Raw genomic sequence first — 18,244 nt, 5'->3', positions numbered from 1 at the left:
TTAAATACATATTAGTATTAAGTATATGTGTACGTGTGCGATTATGGTGTAACCTGTGTGTTTCTTAAGAAAATATTAATTTTTCTTACTTTTTTGCTAAAATGTTTTAATGACTGTATAATAATAATCGGACTAAAGACCGTAGCAGTTGATGTCCGTAAAAAAACAAACAAAAAAATGGATGTTAGAAAACTATGTTTATTGAATTGTTGTAGATGTAGAATTTATGTTATTTGAAAAATATTTTTAATTACCTAATAAAATAATCCATCCACTATAAAACATCAAATTAACAAATACTATTATAGTAATAATATATATATTTTAAATTAAATATATTTTTTTAAAGTATAAATAAATATAAAATAAAATACATATTATAAGTATAAAAAGGAAAATATAAGACTGTTTAATAATAATAGCATATAATGTATACTAGGAAGTTTTAAAAATTTATATAAATGCAGTATCTTTAAAACACACAGTATATTTAATAATAAATGAAATTAATTGTGATATTAATATTTATATTATAATATAATATAGAGTAATATTTTTTGTTTATTTGTTTCGGAGTTTTTTCCTCGACACAACAAAAAGTAATGCTAAACTTTAAATAAATATAAACAGTATAATAAACATGGAAAATTCGTTAATTGAACCTATTTTATCATGTTTAGAGGTTATTAATTTGTAAATATAACCTAACAAACTTAACTTCACACTCAAATTAAATAAAAGTGATGAAGTATCACTTTTGAAAGAATGTCAAGTTAAAATCCATTTTACGGATTTAGAAAATTAATTGCGATCGAGAATCCTGATCAGGAAATAATTCTACAATCGTCATAGGTTCTCTAAAATCAAATCATAAAATGAAATCTAGCATTTCTCTAAAATTAAATCGGTTACGTTTGTTAAACACGTGGAAGTAACGCACCGACTGATTACAAATTACGGTTTATCGAAATTTTCTCGTTTTATGCAAAAAAGTCTATAAACTAATTTTTCACTATCCCGTACTCATTATATGTAATTTCATATTAATGTAAAGCGTCTTTCTCTTACGTGTCGTTCAAAAACTCCTCAAAAGTAGTAAAAAGTATCATTTGGTTGAGCTTATTATAAAGCAGAAGGATCTTGTTTATTGTACTTCCACTTCTACTTAATGTGTTGAAGGTCTGATTATTTTGAGAGATGCCAGTGCGATTTAGTTTACCAATATGTGGATCAAAGTTCCTAACTATAATAATATTGAGCTAAGGTTAGCATATATACCTTTTAACGAATAAATATGCATAATATTTTCGGTATGTACAACAGAAAGGGGTACAGTAATAATTTTTTTTTGCTTGATATTACCACGTAAGTTTGAAGTTTGTGCGTGGGATATGGAACGGTATTTTTGTAGCATATGAAAAATGCCATGCCTGTCCGGGATCTCCCGATGAAGGACGAAGATGCTCCCACTCTTCCACGCAGATCGGCGGAGTGGCGATTTTATATATTATATTACTTTCTTTATATTATAATATTCATTTTACTTTCTTGAATGAATGAAAGAAAGATTATAAACTATAATCCTAATATAATTTTCTTATATTCTAATTCCAAACGGTGATTTCTCCAAACCCAGATCCCTTTTTTTCTTTAGTCTAAAACTACTTATTTAATTTTTTTGTTTGTTTCACTTTAATACTCCTTAAATCTTATAGTGCCTACCCATGAACATACAGAGAGTTTCTGTATGACGTATATTTTATCACAGTTCTTCATTGAAGTGTCGATGTATTTACTATCGAAAGTAAACGTCGATTGTTCAGGTATTGTTTGTATTTCTATTTAGTAACATGTGGTTTGTTCAGTCTCGTGTTTGTTGTTCAGAGGTTATGTGTGTAGTTCACATAATTATTGTTTATTTGATTATAGTTTGTTCATTAAAAATGAATGTAAATGTTAGGTTTTCGAATGGTACGGATTGAAATTATGTGATTCAAAGTTTGAAAAAATTATTAGTTTGTAGTGACTGACGGATATAAAGTTTGACAGTCAAGCCGAAAATCATGAAGACAGATCACTCAATTGGTTCAGAGAAGGTAGAATACATGAAATAAAAAAATCTCAAACGTTTTAAATTATAATTTTTACATAAATATTTATATAAATAATGATTATCCTGTGTTATTTAATTTGATAACGGAGCTAATTATATGAGAAGCGTTTGATCCCAATAGTATATGTTGCTTTTTTAATAATGCAATAAACCATGACACAATTATGTAACTTTATATTATAAATTTTACCAATTTCAGTTTAACTACCAGTTAAATGCATATTCTGCTTTAATGAAAAAAAATTGAAGTACATTTTTGCATTTTATATGTTATTAATATTATTATTTTTTTTTGAATATAATAAAATTTAATTCATTAATAACAAGTTATCAATTAAAAAAAATAATAATTTGCCTTTGTCTTCAAATTAGATCAATTAAAATAGCTCAAGTTAAGATTGGTGAAAAATTAATTTATTAGGGGTATATCAGGGTATTTTAGACATTTTCTTTTTTTTTTTAATCAAGATTATCAGATCTCATGGTTAACGATTTAATATAATATGTTAGCTTATTTTTGTACATAGATGTAAAGTAACTTTGCATATAAAAAGGAATCTTTAATTTTATTTGGTAATTTACGATATAAAAATTTTCAATTGAAATTAAGAGAAAGCAAATTTATACTGCCAGCAGGCTATTTACATTTATCAGAGTATGAAATACTTTCATAAATGAATATTCCATTTCATATTCTCTGAAATGGATAATCCATTTATCAGAGTTATGGAATATGCCTGTATTCAGATATAACCATATCGCCCTTTAAGTACTATATATTCAGGAGGCAATGCATGCTTTTTTATATTGCTTTTATAAAGGCATTGGAATTTAAGTGAGTTTCAGGTCATTTGGTTTGGCCGTATTTAATTAATCCGTATATATAAATGCATCACTTAATCATGAATTATTTGGTGTGTATTTAACTGTATTACATCCTAGTCTTATCTGCCCATGATTCTTTGTTAATTATTATTAACAAGTAGTGGTTAGGAAAGCAAACTTATTTGTTAACTGCATTAAAAACTAATCTTTTAACCTTACATTTATAACTCAGATAACACATTTCACATGCTAACATGGTGGAATGGTAGCATATCTATATTTCATTTAAAAGATTATGGGTTCAAATAATGTTCAGGTTTGGCATTTTTTCAGACTGCATAATTTATTTCTTATAATAGAAAAAGAAAGGTATGGTAACTGTAATAGGTGTAAATGTTTGGTTACTAGATAGAGAAGGCAATAAATAAACTTTGTAACAAACTGATATTTGCTAATGATGTATAATTGATAATACTAAACTCTAGGTTAGAACCATATCTGGATCTAAAATAAATCTGTTGTTTTACAAAGTTAAATGCAGACATCACTTAAAAATAGATGAAAATTGTTAATCAAAGCTCCTGGTGTTAAATTAATTTCATATAGCAAATATTATTCCTGAACAATGAATTCGTTTAGTGCCTGTTGTGAAAATTACATCTACTGAAATTTATGTTTACCAACTTATGCAGTGATGTGTGTTTTAACTTCAAAATATTGTAAAGTATTGTATTACTTTAATAAATATTTATTGTTGTATTGAACAAGTATAATAATAATAACAACAATGTGGATTGGAGTATACTTACTCCAATGGCCTAAGATGCCCATTTTAAAGAATGTTGGGTAACATTGGATTTAAAAAAAAAAATGGTTTAAATTTGTTAGTCATTCTGTTTATAAGTTGTGTTGGTCCATCCATGTAATGAATTTACTTGTACTATAAAAGCCTATAGTGGGGATCTGATTGAGTGGTGTTTAATTTAGTTGGATATTTAACAAATTCCATACAGTTCTTTGATGGTCAATGAGTGTTATTAAATTCAGCTTTAGATCTGTACTTAACCCGCCGGGTTGGTCTACTGGTGAATGCATCTTCACAAATCAACTGATTTCAAAGTTGAGAGTTCCAACGTTGAAATCCTTGAAACGCAGTTACTTTTATATGGATTTGAATACTAGATTATGGATACCAATGTTATTTGGTGGTTGGGTTTCAATTAACCACACATCTCAGAAATGCTCAATCTGAGACTACAGCACTTCATTTACATTCATATAGATCATCCTCATTCATCCTCCAAAGAAATACCTTACGGTGGTTTAGAGGCTAAACAGAAAAAAAAATGTATAAAAAGATATATCTCAATCTTAGATTATTTTCAATCTATAGATTGAAATAATTATTTCCTAAAAAATTGTGTATAATTGGAGAACTGTTTTCAAAATATACCAAAATTGGGTGAAGAACTAGAAAAAAGCTTCTTTTTTTTTGTTGAGAAAAATTCAATAATGAAATTGCATAGATTTAATTAAAAGTGATTGATGAATTAAAATAAGACAATCTGTGATTTTTATTTATTATTATTTATTAGGTTATTAAGTTTAAAACCTATCAGTAAAAATGTAATTTTCCAGTTTTAATTTCATGAAAGATATACACAGCATGATCAATTTAACGTTGGAAAAAATGTGAATTCGAGATTTCTTATTCATCAGTTGACTCAATAGTCATATGGTTACATTTATTCATTCATTGTGTTCTGCCATTAGGGCAGGTCCTGTCATGGCTGTTTGCTCTCTGTTTTATTCTATCCTTTGCTAACCTCTTTGCCTCAGCATAGTTTCTCTTTTCCATAATCCCATCCATCAATTGAAATCTCTTCCTTTCCTTCCATTCATCAAGCTTTCTGTCTCATCCACTAATAAACATCTTCTCATACAGTGTCCTAGCCAATTTCCTTTCCTATAGCAATTTCCTTTGCTACATATTTAGCACTTTCCTGTTCTCTCTGATTCTCCTTAATACTTCCTCATTTGTTACATGGTCTTGCCATCTGACATTTATCATTCTGCACTACACCCATCTCAAATGCTTTGATTCGTTTGATGTCTGTTTATTTCTTTCAGATATATACTAAACAGTGTTGGTGACTTGCTGCATCCCTGCCTCACTCCACTTCCAATCCTTCTTCTTCCTGACATTTCATCTTTTTTTTTTTGTAGTTGTGGAGGATTTGCTTTTACAGACACCGAAGCAGTGTTGGGGTTGCTAACAGGTTCTGTAAGATGTAATTAGACCCATATTTATTCCTGTGCACTACCGACTAAACTTCCACCCCTAGTTACCTATCCTCCCTGGTACTGCTGGTATAGCATTTCATCAGGAATGGGGGGTACTATGCCCTCACACTTAGTCAGACACCACAGACAGCTATCATCTGTCCTCGCACACGAAAGAAAACAAAGAACTAACAGGCAGCAACATCACCACTCACACACAACAAAATCCAGCATCGCTGCAGTGGAGAACATTCACAAGGCCCACACACACACACACACACACACACACACATATATATATATATATATATTTATTATAGTGTATATTTACACACAACCCAGCAATTTATAGCAGACACTTCCATCCAGATGAAGCAAACACACACAAGTATACCTACATCATACTTGCCACAAGGTGCCATCAAACTTGCAAGCAGAGTGCCCACGGCCTCATTGTGGCCAGGCAACCCTCACACATACAGGGGTCCCCCAGTCGCTCAGCCGATGGCCTGTCCACCCCCATGCCCTCCGTCACCTCGCACTCCTGCGGGACTCCTCCCAGACTAGCAGATCTTCCATTACTGCTTCTGTGAATCGGGATACCAGATCCCAGCTGCTGTCCAACTCCAGCAGCACCTCTAACACCTCTTAAGAGGTGATCATTTTCCTTCTGTGGATGTTATTTGTATTCTCTTCTACGGATGTGTATTCTCTATTATTTGTATGCCATATGTATTCTCTGGTTATAGTACAGCTCTTTAATTAGGCACCCCTTTTTCCAATCAACTCCCTTTTTTGTCAAAATTAACAGCAATTTATCCCAGGGTCTAACTAAATGCCTTTTCTATATCGACAAATGCAATATAAAATCTCCACCTCCTTTCAACCATTCTATCTCACGTATTACTCTTAGCAGCCCTGTAGCATTTCTTGTTCCAACAGCTCTTCTGAACTCATACTGTTCATCCTCAATACTGCCATCCAATTTATTTTATATCCTTTTATTTAGTACCCATAGTAGTGCCTTAGATGCATGTGATATTAGGCTAATTGTTCTGTTCTTTACACTTCTATGTATTTCTTTTCCTTTCTATTGTTACCATTAACAATAGCTTTCCTTTTTCAAGTATTCTTTTGCATAGAACTAGTAGTAACAACTCTCCTGCCTCTAAACTGTTCAATTGGTATTTCATCACATTCCTTGGCTTTTCCTTTTCTCATCATTTTAATTGTGTCATTTATTTCTTTTTTTAATATACTGTACCCTTTTTAATTTTCATGAACTTTGTACTCTTCTTCTGTTCCATGTCTATTTTTCTTGGCTTTAATCGTAACACATATAAATTCACATTGTATTCTTCCAATCTCCTATTTATCTCCTCCTTCTCATTAAGTGTGTCCCCATCATTTGCTTCTATCTGATACATTTTGATACAGTTTTTAAAGCTTCTTTATAGATTACCTCTTATCTACTTTTCCTTTTCCAAATTTTCTATCATAGTACATTTTTGCTCAAGCCACTTTTCCGTAGCTTTTGCAATTTCCCTTCATAATACATTATTCAGTCTTCTATATTTCCTTCTACCTTCTTCTGTTTGTACAGTTTTCCACTTTCTCCTTTCATTCATCTTGTCTAACATTTCACTTGTAACCCATGCTTTTCGTACTCTGGTCCTATTTTTAAACCCTATAATTTCTTTTGCTGTTTCCTTTAAACTCTTCTTCATTTTTAACCACTTGTCATTTCCATTGTTTGGTTTATCTCCCACTCTCATTTTTTCAGCATCACTTTTTCCATTTCCTGTATTGTGTCATGTTTCTTTAACTTCTCCAGATCATAATAATCTCTTCATCTGTCACCCCCAACTTTCTTGAGCCTATTGTTCACTTGCGCCATAACTAGACTGAGACTGAATTTATATCTGCACCTGGATAAGCCTTACCAATCTTTAAACCATCTCTAAATCTTTGTTGTATCATAATATAACCAATTTGGTATTTTTCTCTGTTCATTCATGATACCCACATGCATGTTCTTCTTTTATGATTTTCAAACAGGGTGTTTCCCAACACTAATTCCTTCTCCTTGCAGACTCTAACTAATCTTTCTTTTTCATTTCTAATTCCTAGACCATATTTTCCCACTGCATTGTTTTCCCTTCTCTCTCCAACTGCAGCATTCCAATCACCTAGTATCATTACACATGCCCCCATCCTTTTTTTCCCCAATTAACTCAAACCTTTTTGTTATCTGTGTGATGACTGGTTAACGTCCGCATCTATGTGATTAGTGGTTGGCATGTGCACTTGAATTATTACAACATCTTTATCTTCTTTTATCATCACCCTTTTATCAACATTTTAACCTTTAATACTTTTCCTACAAGTTTCTCATTTATCAGTACATTTATTCCATTACTACCACACCTTTCTGTCCCGGAAAAGTAAAACTGGAAAATCCCCACTTGATATCTCTTCATTTTCTTTCCATCTCACTTCACTTGTACCGAGAATGTCTAAGTTTTTTCGACCATCTCATTCTTTGCATTCTCAAGTTTTCCACTTTGTATAGTGTTAAGACATTCCATGTTCTGATTCTTAATGGTTCTTTATCTTTCTTCATGACTTCTTTTATCTTCCTTCTATAGATTTTCTTTGTCTGTCCTTTCTTCCGTGGAACGTCTTCATATGCATGAAACTCTATAGTACCTCCCCTCCTGGAGATCCGATTGAGGGGGCTTTACCTCCTGATAAAAGTACAAACTTATTGAAAATGTCTATTACAGGTGTTCTTGTATTTTAGATTAAAAAATGTTATTTTCTTTTTTATTATTATTGCTAATAGACAAAACACATTTTTATTGTTATTATTACTATTTATACTCTGTATAGATATTAATATTTAATTTTACATTATTTGTTTACGGGATTTTTGATTATCATTAAATTTAGTCTTCTTATTCCTTTATTATTTTACCGTCTATCTCATTATCTTTTTAGTATTCATTTTGCAATGATTTAAACTGTAAGCGACTCCTCAAATATGAAAAAAACCATATGTTCAAATCTTAGGTAAAAATGTTAAGTACTGTGACAAAGAGAAAAAAAACAGGTAGTTTATTTTATCTACTTAAGTTGTAACCTGTTAATTTACATTTTTCCTGCATATGAAGTTAAGTTTATTGTGTTACAGATTGGTGTTAATTGCAGTGTTGTGCCAATCAAGTCCAGTACAATATCAATTTCATCTTATAGTAATTCCCATTTACTTTTTTTGTTTAGCTTCCTGAACCACTGTAAGGTATTACTTCAGAGGATGAATGAGGATGATATGTATGAAAGTGAATGAAGTGTTGTCTTGTGCAGTCTCAGGTAGACCATTCCTGAGATGTGTGATTAATTGAAACCCAATACCAAAGAACACCGGTAGTCACGATCTAGTACTCAAATTCGTAGTAGTAATAATTGCCTTGCTTTTCATTACCTGTAACTGCTTTCTAACAACAAAATTTATTACTAAGGCTAAGAATTATTGGATAATTTCTTGGTAGAAGGCATCAACCACGATTTAAAAAAAAAAATCTTGGTCCTATTATTCGTCACCTTGAAACCACACACCATATGCCTATTTTTTGTGGGTGTAGGGGAGATTCAAAGAAACTGAGCAGGTTTTCAGTACCCGAGGTTCAGTAATTCTGATTACTAACATAATCACCAGGGTGAAACCACACTTCAACAAAAATGCTAATGTTGCCTTTTCTTTAATCATTGTCAGTAGTGAACCCTTTTAGCATAATCAACATTATTTAGTTGATGAAGATTCTGTACTTTGTACAGATAATATTTCAGCATTATCCTCATTACAGTGTGGGCTGAACCTAGTGAAATTTTCTTTTTCTGACTTAGTCTCCACAAAGGTTTACGAGGAGATTTTGTATCTGACACGTTTCTGGTTGATTACTAAAATTGTTTTATAAACTTTTTAACTAACACTTTGTACTACTGGTGCTTCCTTTCAAATTTTTCCCTTAATCGTTGCTGACTCACAACAGGAGATTTTGTCTCTAAATAAGTTTCCATCACTGATTAGATGTTGTTTAACGGTTAACTGTGTTTCAACAAACAGCAACATATGATTAAACAACCTTGTTCAAAAGTCAATGCTCAACACAGATGGCAATACTGAAATATGCAGGCAGTAAACAGTCCTCCCCACTCACCAGTCATACCAAATCTTCCTCAGTATTTTACCCCATTCACACTAATATAAGCATTTTAACTAAAATATATATTTAGTATAAACTAAATGAGTAATGTAACCTGAGTGACTGAGCGTCTTTTAAAGTTAAACACCGTATATCACAGGAGACTTCTTTGAAAGGGAGGGTATGAACAATGAAGATTTAATAATAAATTTTCACACGTTTTGGAGAAAGTTAGAAATTTTTGTTAAGTTTTGATTAAACCTCATATGTGCATTTAGAAATTAAAAACAGTTAGCTAGTAATTATAGATTATACATCATTTGATTTATTTTTCAACGTTTAATAGTCTTGTCATAAAAACAGTTTGGGATGTTTATTTTAACAATATATCATTATCAAGAAATGATATTGGTAAAAAACGTTCTGTTTAAATGTGCACTGACGTTTGTATTTTTTTACTGATTGCTACATGGTTGAAATATTTTGGCTATATATATTTTTCTTTTATAATTAGGGTACTATTTATATTTTAATGCATGATTTTTCTTTTTTATTAAAATTTACTCCTATAGAAATTTAAAAAAAACTTTTTTGCTAAAAGGTAAAGTATTTCTTAATACTTATATACTCAAATATGTGAAAACTGTTATTTCTACATAATATGAGTAAACATGCTGATAAAATTTCCTTAAAATATCTGTTGGAGGTTTCATGAAAAAATAAATAAAAAGATTTTTGGTTTTTTGTAAAGTGAATGATACAGAATTTACTGGAAGCGAATTATAAATGAAAATGATAACGTTTACTTATATCTAAGGAATGTTCGGTGTGCATAAAATTTAGTCTTACCTTTTCTCTTCTTCATTATTATCTACCAGACTCTTCCTCATTAATTATATCATACTTAATATCTATTGGTACACTTCAGTAAATTTTTCATTGTTCGCATTCCACAGTTTGTGGAGTGTTTTAATTCTATTTCTTGGAAGAGTTCAAGTTCATTTCCACAGATAAGAAGAAAGGTAAAGAAAAAGAGAGGAATGTAAGGAAGAGATGGATCAAGGTTATTTTCGTTGTTTGTGGTTCTTATCTGATTCTTAACCTGCTTTTCACTCATCATCTTGAAATTACTTGATAGCTTGAAAAACATTAAACTATAATGTTTTCTGAACAATAAACCAAATAAAAATGTTCAGTTTTTTATTAGGATTTTTTGTTTTGATTGACAAAACATGATTTCTAAAATTCTGTGATCAGTTATCTATTGTAACGACTTATTTGTATACTTCATCGTTATTCTAGGTTGATTAAGTTGTTCTTTAAACACTCTTGTACAAACTTCCACCAAGTTATCAGTCGAAACCATTGACCCTTGTTTCAATAATAATTTTTGGTACTTGTTTTAACTGTTCTGTTACACCATTACAAGTGGACCTGAATGGTAACTTTACATTCTACCACCAAAATGAAGTGGATTATGATAAAAATAATTGCTGTAAACAACAACTAGCCCTTCATAACTACGCAGAGCTATTTGTTATTTACTGTGATAGCTGGTGCATTCTTTTCTGCATTATATTAACAGCAGTTTTTTCATTATCTTCTTAAAATTACAATGTACCAATCTTTTTCTGGTTCTTAATCTTGGCCTATTGTAAATTAAAAGAATACAATGATAATAAAACTGATTGTAATATCAGCATCAAAAGAACCATTGCTAAACATTGACTGTTTTTTTTTTTTCAAATTTCAAATCCAAAATTGTACATGCGTTTGCTTATTCTGTTCTATATAATCATTTCACCTGGTTGTTAACTTTGAATATGTAAACGGTTGAAAAAGAATATTTGATATTTGCCAAACTCTGAAGAAACAACTGTCATGCTGTTTTAACAGAATGGTATTTTACTGGTGAATAGATTATTTGCATAGGACCATAAATGAAATTATATTACAGCGGTGCTGTGATTTACACGAGTGCCAGACAGAAGTTAACATCTGCATCAATATAACTGGTTTAAAAATTAATATAAGGACCAGTCAAGTACCTCTTTCGTAGCTAATTCTTTTTAAATACTTCTCCAATTTTTTATAAAATTTATAGTTAAAATTTTAAAGAATATTTTATCATAAAAAACCGGAAATTGATTAAAACAAAAATTAATTCCTTAAAAATTATAAAAATCACCCAAAGAAAAACTAAGAAGTAACAAATATCAGTTTAATTTACTAATTTATAGTGGTTTATCTTATTTCTCTGTGTTATATCTTTAACACTTATTTTCATGACTACTGTGTCAATTGTTGAAACATGTGTATGCTACCGATAGTAAAAAAAAAACTGGCAATCTTTTTCATTTAATAGTAATTGGCCTAGTACACTTCTTTAATACTGTTAAGATTTTGTGTAGATATTAATAATAGAATTAGATAAATATAAAACAGCTTTCTGACTGATTACTGTAAATAAGTAATTGAATAATTTACTTTAAAAAGTAACTGTAAAACATTAAAATATTATTATTATTTTTAAAATGTTACTTCTACTTTTTTCGATAATGTTGTATACTTAAAATATTTCAAAGTATAAGAATACTTATATTATATTGACTAAATTTCTGATCCATCCTGTTTTATATACTGTTTTCTTGATTATTGTAAAATTATAACACTGTTTAATTGATATGTTATTGTATGTGTATTCTATTTTAAGATATATTAAGTGATGTTATTTCTATGGTATTTGTGTAAAATATAAATTGTAAAATGCTGTCTTTTTTCCTTTTTTTGAATTTTGAATTTTTTAAACGGTATCCTGAAAGTAATATCTCTTTTTTCATAAAAATGTTTAATTGCAAAATTATGATACTTTATGACAAAGTACTTAAAAATACTGTGAATAATCCAACCAATTCAAAGTATTGTCTATTGCTTTCTGCACATTTCCCTTCCTCTTGTAAAATTGATTTTTTAAAAATTCACGTGGTTGTTATCTCATTTATAACTTTACATCCGGTTAATATCATCCATATCATTAAAATGTTACTTACAATGGGTGTTTTTTAAAGAGGCATACGGGGAAAAGTGTGAATTTTTTTTCAAAATCTTGTCTACATAGGAGGTAGGAAATCAGAATCCACTTCATTTTGATGGTAGAATGTAAAGTTACCATTCAGGTCCACTTGTAATGGTGTAACAGAACAGTTAAATGTGAAATTTTTTTCAGGAAATTACCTTAACTTTCTTCAATATCTGCCAATACTTAGCACATTGTTGCAGTTTGTTCAAGCAAATCATTGAAATTGTCAAATGTGGGAGTTTCCATGAGGGATAAATGCTTTTCTTCCTTTGTAATTCCATTCAATTGGTACATGATTTTTTTCTGGATCATACAGGATCATCCGAATTTCAACCGCCATCACAAATTAGGGAAAAATAATTCTCACATATCCATCATTTACTATTCACATTTTTCACGGGTTAGTCGTCTGAGAGGTCCATTTTAAACAATTTTTCTAATTGTTTATTAATTAATGTTTCTATAATATTATCGTTGTACTGAATGTGATTACACAACTCCTAGATGATCTCATGATGTCACGCTTTAATAAAGCCCTTCAATCATCTTTTCACATCTCACTGCATTTGTGGGCTACTCTGTTGTTTGACATTAAGTTTTCCTCTCTTGAAACTTCTTCATCTATGTTCAGTTATTACAATACCACAAGTTGTATCTGGAATCTGACATCACTTCTTTTTAGGAATTTAATCAATTTTCTTAAATTTTATCATTCATCTTCTTTATCTACAGATCCAAAAAAAAACTTTTCCGTAATGTTAAGATATCATAGTATATATTAATGGAGTTTTATTTTAAAAACGTTAAAACTTGTAATAATTATGAAAGAGGAGGTATTACTTTCCGGTCATCCGTTTTTATATTATATAATGTTATGGAATATGTTATAATTGTAAGTTAATAAACTTTCTCTCATTAATAAATTAGTGGTATTTCTTGTAGTTGTTTCTATGTATATTCATAAATTATACTGTTTTACTTCTGTTAATATATTTTCTTCATCAATTTTATTCTGTATAATGATTATCTTGTCATCATTAATTATTTGACTGGTTTGATGCAGTTCTCCTTCCTTGCTATTTCTGTTTTTGTTTTACAATCAGTTTGACTGATCCTTGATACCATAAAACATTACCACACCAACCATTTTTCTTTTTATTCAGAGGACAATTATATTTATTATTAAACATTATTACTAGATTTGAAATTAAATGTCTGAAATTTTACGCAAAAAATTTAGCATGTTCATTTTTGCGTTTTTAATACATTTTTATATTTTTAGATAAATCTATTTAAGAGGTTTACCTTATTTTAGAGCGACCACCCCCTCCGAGACTGAAATCGAGAAAGGGATTTTTGAACTCGAGCCCCCTCCATGGTTCCGAAAAAGAGCTCCAACATCTCCAGGACATGACCTGGATCGGCAAACGTGGGTGACTTTAAACCGGCTTCGAACTGGGGTTGCACCAACCAGAGTTAACCGCTCTAGATGGCGTCAAATAGAGCCTAACGAACTGAACTGCGAGTGCGGTGAGATTTAGGACTCTGAACATCTCCTAAAATGCACCCTCTGCCCAACCAAATGCACACTAGAAGAACTGTGGCAAAGAAATGCTTCTGGTGTTTCGGTGGCACAATACTGGTCGCAAAGGTTTTAATATCTCATCGCTCGGACACGAAAAAGTAAAGTAAGTATGGGTTTATTACTGTCTATGAATGAGATAAAAGTTTGCTTATAGAGCTCTGTTTTAGAAGATACCTTAGTCGATCCATTAGATTTTTTTTTTTGTCTTCAGTCATTTGACTGGTTTGATGCAGCTCTTCAAGATTCCCTATCTAGTGCTAGTCGTTTCATTTCAGTATACCCTCTACATCCTACATCCCTAACAATTTGTTTTAATATTCCAAACGTGGCCTGCCTACACAATTTTTTCCTTCTACCTGTCCTTCCAATATTAAAGCGACTATTCCAGGATGCCTTAGTATGTGGCCTATAAGTCTGTCTCTTCTTTTAACTATATTTTTCCAAATGCTTCTTTCTTCATCTATTTGCCGCAACACCTCTTCATTTGTCACTTTATCCACCCATCTGATTTTTAAAATTCTCCTATAGCACACCATTTCAAAAGCTTCTAATCTTTTCTTCTCAGATACTCCGATCGTCCAAGTTTCACTTCCATATAAAGCGACACTCCAAACATACACTTTCAAAAATCTTTTCCTGACATTTAAATTAATTTTTGATGTAAACAAATTATATTTCTTATAAATTATATCGATCCATTAGATACCAACTAACTAAGGTAAGTTACCTTAGTTACCTTAGTCGATCCATTATCAAATTGTTTCAAGTTTTTAGCTATTATTTTTATCATAGTCTTTTTAAACGGGTGACAATCTTAATTATTAAATTGGATATTCTTTCATATTTTTTATGACGATTTTCTATGTTTTCAGCTAAAATAATGAAATAATTAAAAGTATTTATTTAGCAGAAATGTATTACAATACGTAGAACATATCAAAATACTTAAATGAGGTAGACAATGTTCTTGGTCAAAGACTGTTTGGGAGATTGAATGATTTACTATGAATTAAAAATAAAAAGAAAAATATTCTATATATTGTACATAAAAATATGTAATGAAACATGTAAAAAACTATTCTCTTCTGATTGGTTATATTACAAATCTTTCTTTATAGAAAGAACTAATAGAAAACAAAAATCAAATTAAAATAAAAAGACAGTTTAATCTTTACAACAAAACTCAAGGGAAATTTTAAACTATTTAAAAAAAATTATTATTTTGCTTCTATTTTCAATTTGTATATCTATATTACTGTGCTTTAATATAATATTTTCCTATTAAACTCCAATCTTATTCATTGAAATCATTTATTAACTCGTGCGATAACCTTTCCTTACTGAAAAATTATCTGTTAAATTCCCTCAATATTGGATACCCTGCGATAAAGTGCAGTAAACCTTCTTATTCTTTCAAATTATATAGTGAGTATAACCTAGATGAACTCAGTTAACGGTAACTGTAGACATCGTTTAATAAATCTTGAGTGGTTTGACTGATGAAAGAATATCCAGAAAGATGAAAGATAGAAATAGTTTTGTAAGAATAAATTATTATCAGGAACATTAATTGGAAAATTCAGTATTTTCTCAATAAAATAGCATTGAATTATATTTCATGATATTGGATTAATAAAAATATATCATGTTACCATAAACTAACATGTTATATTTAAACTAATATTTGGAGTATATTTAATTTTTAATAAAATCCCGATGAACTGAAAAGAATCTTAACTGCTCGAAGGTTTAACCTTTCTAACTGTTGTTAGTTAAATTGAAACCACGTTCCTTATGTTACATAATAAATTCTCTTAAGATTATTTTATTTTTATTACTAACTTATCCTGAGTATTTATCGTGATCGGTTTGCATAACAGACTGAACATTTATATATTTTTTTCTGTAATCACCACACTAATTGTTTACATCCTTAAACAATGTTAATTTGTGACAGGTGTCACAAATTAACAGAAATAATTTCTGAGCACGTTCTACAAGTGCAGATGACGAAAGGTTTTCAGAGAACCACGGATTTAGAAATGCTTAATTTTTTAATTATAGCTTGCAAAAGATTTCTCTCTACTTCAAGGGTTTCTACTGGAAGGGTAAGGTGAAGGCACACTGAAATTCTTGGAAGTTAAATTATTAAGGGCTACATTTCATGGATATTTTCTTAGATATTAAATAAAATCTGCCCCTGAATTATATTTCTATTTGATTTTTAAGAAAATATTATAAAAGACTTAAATTAACTTTGTTTGACATGTAGTAATTTTGTTAAACTGCCAATAAACAAATAATATTCTATGCCAAAAGCTAGAGGATTTAATTCTGAGAAAATTTGCTTAATTAACATCAACCGAACATAAAGTGTAAGTTAAGAAATTTGACTTTTATTTAAAACAAAACAAATCAAAACACGACAGAAAAGTAAACTATTATATGTAACTTTAAACTGAAAAAATTCTTGTTTCAGTTTTGGATAATATTTAGAAACAAAAATTGGTTATTAAAAATAATTTTTTTTTTAAATTAATAGTCTGATTCATTAAATACAAAACAAACTTAAAAGGCAAGGAAGCCTTGGACGTTACTTTAAATCTTACAGTAAGAGTTTCTGAATTAGTTTGGACCCGCTAGGTGGCGCTAGCGTCGAGATATTTAAAAAAATTGTATTGCATTGCCTCGTATTCAGAATACGTGTTACTTACATGGAAAGAATTATCTCTGCAAAAAGTGAACCCGCTAGATGGCGCTGGGGTTGAGATATTTAGAAATATTATATTTACGGACCTATTTGGTTCATATTCATAATATGAATATTAGTTATGTGAAAAGAAATATTTTTGTAAAAACTATACCCGGTAGGTGGGGCCGGTGTCGAGATATTTACGAAACAAACAAAAAAATATACAAACAGACTTTTTTATTCTATATATAATAAATATATATATATATAAAAGGCATGTTCGTATTGTGTCCGCTAAAGACCAAAAAACTAATGGATCGATTTATGCGCGGAAAAAAGGGGAAAACGGGAAAGGGTAAAAAGGAAACTGGGAGAGGGATGAGAGAGAAGAAAGGGAGTGAAAGGGAGAAGTTGGAAAGGGAAAAGAGAATAAGTGAAAGGTAAAATTTGTGAAGTTCAGTTTTTTATTTTTTTATCAAATTTTCAATTGTGTTCATTTAAACTCTCTCTCTCTCTCTCTCTCTCTATATATATATATATATATATATATATACAAACTGGTGTGTAATATTTATGAAAAAGGGGAATTTCATAAATTCCGTCAGGCTTCAAAAAAAGTGTTATAGTCATGATACCAAAGAAAGCAGGGGCAGATAAATGTGAAGAATACAGAAGAATTAGTTTAACTAGTCATGCATCAAAAATCTTAACTAGAATTCTATACAGAAGAATTGAGAGGAGAGTGGAAGAAGTGTTAGGAGAAGACCAATTTGGTTTCAGGAAAGGTGTAGGGACAAGGGAAGCAATTTTAGGCCTCAGATTAATAGTAGAAGGAAGATTAAAGAAAAACAAACCGACGTACCTATTTTATAGACCTAGAAAAGGCATTCGATAACGTAGACTTGAATAAAATGTTCAGCATTTTAAAAAAATTAGGGTTCAAATACAGAGATAGAAGAACAATTGCTAACATGTACCGGTACCAAACAGCAACAGTAATAATTGAAGAACATAAGAAAGAAGCCGTAATAAGAAAGGGAGTCCAACAAGGATGTTCCCTATCTCCGTTGCTTTTTAATCTTTACATGGAACTAGCAGTTAAAGAACAATTTAGATTCGGAGTAACAGTACAAGGTGAAAAGATAAAGATGCTACGATTTGCTGATGATATCGCATGAAAATAAGCAAGAAGAAAACAAAAGTAATGAAATGTAGTAGAAATAACAAAGATGGACCACTGAATGTGAAAATAGGAGGAGAAAAGATTATGGAGGAAGAAGGATTTTGTTATTTGGGAAGTACAATTGCTAAAGATGGACAAAGCAGGAACGATATAAAATGCCGAATAGCACGGGCGAAACGAGCCTTCAGTAAGAAATATAATTTGTTTACATCAAAAATTAATTTAAATGTCAGGAAAAGATTTTTGAAAGTATATGTTTGGAGTGTCGCTTTATACGGA

Source organism: Lycorma delicatula, chromosome 12 (assembly GCF_047948215.1).
Source record: "Lycorma delicatula isolate Av1 chromosome 12, ASM4794821v1, whole genome shotgun sequence".
Classification (NCBI taxonomy): Eukaryota; Metazoa; Arthropoda; class Insecta; order Hemiptera; family Fulgoridae; genus Lycorma; species Lycorma delicatula.
This window is presented reverse-complemented; position numbering follows the sequence as displayed.